We start from the raw sequence: 7784 nt of genomic DNA, 5'->3' as shown, positions 1-7784 counted from the left end.
CAATTCCCCCTCTGTTTGAGGAGCTCAAGGATGTCTGAAAAAGAGACATCCTCAGAGGGGGACCGTGGGGAACCCTCCGACTCATCTAAGTCGGTATCAGATGTTGTAGACTCGGGGGAGTCTGTGTGTTTCCTCTTACACGTCCTCTTCCGAGGAGGTTCCCCTGCAGGATCAGGGGAAACCTCGGAAGAGGAAGATATTCCCAATGGGGAAACCTGGGACGATGGATCCCTGGGCCTGGGAGCAAGAGGCTGGCAAGAGGCGTCTACAGGCACCGAAGAGGGAGGAGCTAAAGGGATGGACCGTTGACCTGGCTCAGGTGCCAGGACACTCCTCATCACCTCAAAGGCTCCCCTCCCCGGGAGGCCAGAATATTCCCGTTCCGAGGAAATAGGAATTCCCGGCTCCACTGAGAGGGAAGGCTCCGAGGCCGATGTCGGTGCCAAGCTTACCAAAGCCAAAGCCCCGAGAGGGAGAGCGGGGTCGGACAAGGGTCGATGCCACTAGCCCCCTCGGAGCAGACAAGGGAAACTCGACGACCGGATCCCTCCAAGGAAGGTCTCATGGAAGAGATCGGAGCCGAAGACGACGGAGCCGAAGAGGGATGTATCGGTTCCGGCGCCGACACGGTCGCTGTCCCGAGAAGCTCCGGCTCCGAACTCTGGAGGAGAGTCGAAGGAGGAAGTTCGAGGGGTAAAGCAATAGCCGAAGTCTGCTGAGACGGGCTATGGAGCATTTGGGCTAGTGCCTGTGACTTCAACAGCCTGCTTACCACCCTCTCTAAGTCGTGGTCAGACAGCCTGGAAGATCTCGAAGATCGGCTCCGATGACTCCGCTCCGACAAAAGAGGAGACCCCGGAGCCGAATGGATACTCTCCAACGAAGGGGACCGAGATCTTTTTCTGGACGAAGTCATCGGAGCCGACGTCCCCTGAGTTCCAGACGGAGCCGAAAGCTTCTCGGCTCCGATACTGGATAATGTGTCGGCTCCAGCCGGAGCCGACAAGGCAACAGTAGATTGGGTGTCGGAACCGACACTACTACCTTAGGAGCAGAAAGATCGGCTCCGGCTGGAGCCGATCTCGACTCCGAAGGAGTCGGTGCCACCGGAGCAGGCTTAGAAGCTGCAGCCTGAACCTTCGGTGGCTTAGAAGGTTTACCAGACCCAGTTTTAGAGGGTGAACCTTCTGGCTTTAGTAAGCCACGGAGGATCAATTTATTCCTCCTTTCCTGCAGGACTCTCTGGCTAAAAGAGTGACACAAAGCACAGGAGTCCTGCAGGTGCAAAGGCCCCAGGCAGTAAACACAAGAAGTGTGACCGTCTGTCAGAGACATTTTCTGACAGCACAGGTCACACTTCTTGAAGCCTGAGACCTTGCCTTCCTTAGACATAGTCCAAGAGGAAAAAATACACACACACACCCCCCAAACAATCACACAATTAATCCCAACAACACAGACACACAGGTAGGGATTAAACCAGGGGGCCTAGGCCTAACAGAAAAATTTTTAAACTTTTTATAAACTAAAAAATTTTTTTTTTTTTTTTTTTTAAACTATATGGGAAATAGGGTGGGCTGTAGGAACGCTACACACTATAAAAAGGGACAAGGGAGAGCTAAAACCCTGACTAAGCTTTTTTGAAAATAACAACTTACCTCAGCTGGCAAAAAGGAGACCTCTTTCGCAAAGCGGCAAACGAGATCTGAGGTAGTCCCGCCTTGCATCATGGGATATAGGGTTGCCTCGAGCTGGTAAAAGGAGTTCTCAAGCTAAGCAAGTGCCGAGTCGGAGCCGAGGATCGGCTCCGAACCCATCCAGCAAGAATGAAGGCGAGATTGACAACTTAACATGTACATTCAAAATTGCAGAGGGCCCAGCACAGATCCTTGTGATACCCCAGTGGTAACCTTGTGATACCCCAGTGGTAACTGGTCTACTGGTGGAGGTGGACTCCTCAACTTTGACAGTGTGTGTTCTGTCGGTGAGCCAGTTGGCTACCCATCTAGTAATGCATGGGTTAATCCCCCAGCTAGGAGAGTTTCTCAATGATATCGGTGTTGGGGATTGTGTCAAAAGCCTTGGATAAATCAAGATAGGTGGTATGTACTGCACTGCCCTCATCCAGTGCTCTGGTGACATTCTCAAAGAAGTCCACCAGGATTAATAAAAAAAATCTACCCTTGAAACCAAACTGGGTTGGGTCAAGAGTCTGAAGGTTGCTAGTGTCCTTGTTTATAAGGTCCATGATGATTCAGTGACATGGCCTTTCAGATACGGCTGGTTAGACGTATGTATCAATTTCTTGGGTCGGTTGATGGACCTCCCCTTTGTGCAAGGGGATTACAGTTGCTGTTCTCTACTCTGCTGGAACAAAGCCAGTTCTCAGACTATGGTTAAAGAGAGTGCCAAGTGGTTCTGCTAGGTCTTGTTTTAGATTGCTTAGTAAGCAAGCTGGGATGTTATCTGGTCCTATATAGGCAGAGTATTTGGCCTTGGAGAGCACTTATGTGACCTGTTCTTTGGAGATACTTTGTAGAGGACTGGTGTCAGGAATGCTTTGCGTTATGGCTGGTGGTGGGGGTGAAGCTATTGCCAAATCTGTCCGCTAACAAGTTGGCAATTTCCTCAGGTTTAGATGGAGTGGTTCCGTTCACTATAAGTTCAAACACAGCTGGGCACTCCCTTTTAGGTTTCAGACATAGATAAAGAATGCCTTACAGCTGTCTTTAGCTAGGAATACTAATTTAGTCTTGTAACTAGCCTCAGATGCCTTTACAAGGTATCTGATTTGCTGATTCAAGCTGTGGAGGGTAGTCTTCCTAAGTTGAGTAGGTTTCCTCTTGTTCTTAGATATCAGTTTCTTTTTTTTGTTATGTAACTTACTTATGGCTTGTTTTTTTGGGTGGACCTGGTATTGGTCCCTCTCCAGTACAACTGGGTCAATACATTTGTTTAAGTAGCTTTAAAGGGCATTAGTTGTTGGCTGTGTAAATAGGGACTTTGAAACTTTTTATACCATCACTTAGTAGGCTATAGTTTGCTGTGGATACATTTTTCAGTTTTAGTGTGCCTGTGGGGGTGTCAGGTCTAATCTTTACTTCAAACAAACTGGTGTATGGTCTGACCTTACCAAGGATGGCAAAATCCCGGGGTACTGCAGTGACCCCCCCCCCCGATGTTGGTGAGCACTAGGTCTAGGACATTTGAGCCCCTTGTGGAGGTACAGACCAACTGTCCCAGGGCATCTGAATTAACAAAATCCAGGAACCTCAGAGTGATCATGTTTGTGCTTGTGTAAGTTGCCCAATCAATGGAAGGATAGCTGAACTCTCCCATGACCAAGGTGTCTGGCTGTATACTGAGCGACTTTAACAAGTCCAGGTAGGCAGTGTGCTTCTCCTGGTTCATGGTGGGGGACCTGCAGTTAGCGATGATGTGGGTGAGTATTTTCCTGTAGTTATTTGGACATGGAGTAACTTAGAGTTGTACTGTTTTACCAGTCTCGAGGTGTGTTTGGATTTAATGAAGATGGATACACCTCCACCTTTGGTTCTTCCATACTCAAGAGGTCTGAATGTGTGAAAGGCATTGCAGTCTTGTACAGCTAGGATGCTCTCTGTGGCCTTGAACCAAGTGTCAGTGACTGCACAGACAGCATCTTCCAAGTTGAGGAGTGCTTTCAGGGAGTGCAGGTTACTGTTCAGGCTCCTAGCATTAAGCAGCATGACCTTCCTTGAGTTGGCCTCTAGTGGATTTCTTTACATCCATCGGAAGTTTCGTTGTTTTGACACTGCCTAAAAACAAAAAAGGCACTATGGGTCAGGCACGTGTCTCTACCAGTATTTGAAAGCCTTGAGGAGACAGGTGAAGGGTATCTCTGGCAAAGCAGTGAGGTCTGTTGACAGTGTCTTCCTAGGCTGTCAGATACTGGGTCCCCCTGGAATGACACAAGAAGCTAAATCAATTACTGAAATCAATCATATTTTTGTCTGTATTGTACGATCATCACAGGCGAAAGTAGAATGCTGCTTAGGGCCAGGGACATACTTGCCTGGGACGAATAATCAGAGTTCAGTCACGTCTCTCTTCATATAGTCCAGAGAGGTACATCTCAGGTCATTTACTCCAACATGTACTATGACAGAGTCATACCAGTACTTGTTGCTGAATAACTTGAGTGCATGATTTGATGGATTCTGGCACCTGACAAGCAGGTGACCATGACCTTCTCCTTGTCCAGACTGGTGAGGGGGAGATCTGTGTGTCTCACTATTGAGCTGCCTATGACTAGGACATTAGGTTTTGAGGTGTTCTGCCTTAGGGGCTTAATTGTTGAGACACTGATGTGTGCGTTATGTGTAATGGTAGATTTTGTTTGTGCACAAGTATGTGTAGGTTATTTGCACTTGAGAGGTATCTGGTCTTTTGGTAGTCACTTAGTGAGTACCTCTGCATATGTGGGTTTATGTGTCTTGACCTTATCTTGTGTGAGTGGAAAGGTGTGTGTGTGCTGACAACCTGTTTGATGTCTTGTTTTATGTTAGGTGTGCGGACCTATTCTAGTTTCGTGGTATAGTTACATCGCTCACATACTATATTTGTTTGCTTTAGGAGCAAGTGGTTGTCAGTATACATGATGCAATTGCTACATTGCCTCAAGTTGCCCATGTCAATCAGGCTAGCTGGAGAAATGTTGGGAAACTGACTCTTCATAGTAGCAGGTAATTCTTGAGTACTAATTTGTGAGATGGCAAAGTAGATCAGCTACTGCTCTGGGATTAACAAGGGGACTTATTCTATAGAAGATCGGGAATGAAAAGTGGGGCAATGCTGCTCAGTGCTCAACTGAATTGCCTGCAGTGCAGAAGTGTGCAGCTGCATTACCCCACAGAGCAGCAGGGAACCTGGGAGGGCTTCACTGATTGGGTTCTACAGAAAAAAATTGTTTCTAGGCATTTGCATCTATACAAGACACCACTAACCCCTGTTGCAAGGCACAAATGTAAGGCTTATATACAGGCTAAATTAAACAGTTTTAAACTAGTCTGTCAATAGGAAATCACACAATGATCCTTCCTCCAGCAATCCCCAGCTCAGGCAAGACTATACCCACAGTCTTCTATCACAATGGTGCAGGGGAGTCTTTCTCAATGTAAGATAGTTGGATTTGAGTTCAAGTGTATGAAAACCAAGCTAGATTCAGCAAGTCTGGATCTAGTCTATGCTAGCTAAGCAATATTTCAGTGCAAAATAAGCGCAGGTAATAAGCAGGCATAAACAGTAAAATCAGTTGAAGAGGCACAAATTAAAGCAGTGAAACAGTAAAATAGAGATGAAAAACTGCAGATCAAAAGCAATACAAGCAAAATGTCTTGTTCTTAGCTTTAGATGGCTTGGATTCAAGCAGAAACACTCTGGACCTCTGGCAAAGGATGTCAAACACATAGCAGCTCTGGTTAATTGAGCCAAAAATCATACAAACTGAAGGCTTACATACAGGTGAAGTTAAACAGTTTTAAGCTATTCTGCCAATAGGAAATCACACAATAATCCTTCCCCTCCAGCAATCCCTAGCTCAGACAAGGCTATATCAACACACTTCTGCCACAAGGGTGCAGGAGAGCACTTCTTAATGTAAGATGGGTAGATTTGAGTTTAAGTGTATAAAAAACAGGATAGATTGAGCAAGTCTGGATCTAGTCTGTGCTAACTATGCAATATTTCAGTGCAAAACAAGTGCAATTAATAAGCAGGCACAAAAAGTAAAAACAGTCAAAAAGGTACAAATTAATGCAGTAAAGCAGTAAAACAAGCAGTAAAATACAGATGGAAAAAGTGCAGTTCAAACTCCGAATAAGCGTAACATCTTGTTCAGCTTTGGATGGCTTGGATTCAAGCTGAAACACACTGGATCTCTGGCAAAGGACACCAAACACACATCAGCTCCAGTTAATTGGCCAAAAAAACGTGTATGGGGAAGGCATACAGAAAAACCCCTTTGCAGGAAAAAATGCATTCCATTTACTTTCCAAGACAAAAGACTTGGCACTATGGAACAGAAAATACAGTAGTGCATGGAACAGAAAGTACAGCTGTGTAAGATCTTATCATGATAGTAATGGTCTACTACTTACTGCTGCAGTATTCTTTACATTTGGGAGAGTGCAAAAGCAATTGAAAAGTACAGGAGGAGGAGGGAAGCAGGGAAAAACCCTCCACAAACCTAAAAAGGATAGCTCTGGCACTGGAAAAGACACCCAACTTATAATGTTTGGTAAAAAGTATGAAGAAAACCTAAAAAGGATAGCTCTGGCACTGGAAAAGACATCCAACTTATAATGTTTGGTAAAAAGTATGAAGAAAAGACCAAGTAGCAGCTTTCAAGATGTACCCAGTATCCAAACCCTTGAAAATAACACCAGAAGAGGCAACTGCCCTGGTAGAATGAGCATGACCAGAACAGCAATGCTGCTTGTTATGAAAAAAATAACAAAAAGAAATGACATTAGACATCCAGGAGGGGATGGTTTGCTTAGACACTGCCAAATCCAATTTCCTGCCATGAAAGGAAACAAAGTTGCTCAGATTTTCTGATACCCTTTGATTTATCCAAATAATCTCTCATCTGTCTGTGTAAATCCAAGGTATGTGATACATTTTCAGTAGCGGATTGTGGAGGAGAAAAAAGAAGGGAAGATGAATAGACTGATTTAAGGATAAATCATTAACCACAATGAAAATTAAAGGAGGATTAGTGTGAAGAGACACCTTGCCACTGTGAAAAAACAAAAAGGAGGAACTCATGAGTGCTTGAAGCTCAGAAACTTTCTAGGCAAAATTAACAGCCACCAACAATACAGTCTTCCAAGTACAATGACTGCATGGAAGAAAAGGCAGGCTCAAACGGTGACCTAGTCAATTTTCCAAAAACAAAATTGAGGAGGAAAAGAAAAAGAAAGGGACCACAATGAGGCACTTACCTGTATCAGGCTTTGTAGAAGAACCAGCTCAGTGAACAGCGTACAGACCGAATTCAGAAGTAGCTTTTGGACTGGCAGCAAAGTTGTTCTGAGAATCAAGACAGCCATACGTCACATATGTACTTTACTCCTTGCATGTAGGACACAGGGAAGAGGGATTATAACGTATAAGAGCCATGTCCTGGCTGAGAGTCTTAGGTTCAGCAAGTCCATCCTTATAGTCTCATAAATAAAATCTTGACATGAAATTTATACCCTTCTTTGTTTAACATTCTTCACTGTCATTTATTTATTTCAGAGGAAGCTGATGAACTGGATCATCTAGTAACTTCTAAAGTGGAGGCTGTTCAGTATGACCATCCTCGCCACACAGTGACTGTGACAATTCATGATCTAGATCTGGATGGAGCAAAATGGCTGACCACAGGCACTAGTAAGGTACGAGGAACACACTGAAAGAAATTATAATATTTGTGCTTATTGCTGTCAAAACAAAACACACTTTTTATTAGCCAAGACACTGAATCCACTCATTATCAGCCTTTTCATTGTATGCCATAAATTTTCAAGTGGTGTTACTTCATTGCTGGCCTCAGAGAGGCCACATCTGTTCAAATCTTCAAGCCGTGTTCCTCTGTCTGGTGTGTCTTGTTTGTTATGAACAGATACAAAATAGATGAGTGTATTACTAACTTGAAAAATAGAACATTGGTGAAACACACTACTGGCAAACATACTCCAAAAGCACATTCAGTCAAATCTGCAGTAAAATAAATAAAAATCCTTTTTTTTTTTCCTTTT

At 44.5% G+C, this 7784-nt stretch overlaps 1 long non-coding RNA gene across 1 annotated transcript; it reads left to right on the top strand.

The window, feature by feature from the left end:
* The first annotated feature begins 250 nt into the window (after positions 1 to 250).
* Positions 251 to 7368, top strand: LOC122801815. The gene is made up of 3 exons (XR_006364808.1): positions 251 to 263; positions 1018 to 1022; positions 7282 to 7368. It is a non-coding gene; the product is annotated as an uncharacterized LOC122801815 (long non-coding RNA).
* Positions 7369 to 7784: the final 416 nt, after the last annotated feature.

This window comes from Protopterus annectens, chromosome 1.part0 (genome assembly GCF_019279795.1).
Source record: "Protopterus annectens isolate FY-2018-M chromosome 1.part0, PAN1.0, whole genome shotgun sequence".
NCBI classification, from domain to species: domain Eukaryota; kingdom Metazoa; phylum Chordata; order Ceratodontiformes; family Protopteridae; genus Protopterus; species Protopterus annectens.
This window is presented reverse-complemented; position numbering and strand designations above follow the sequence as displayed.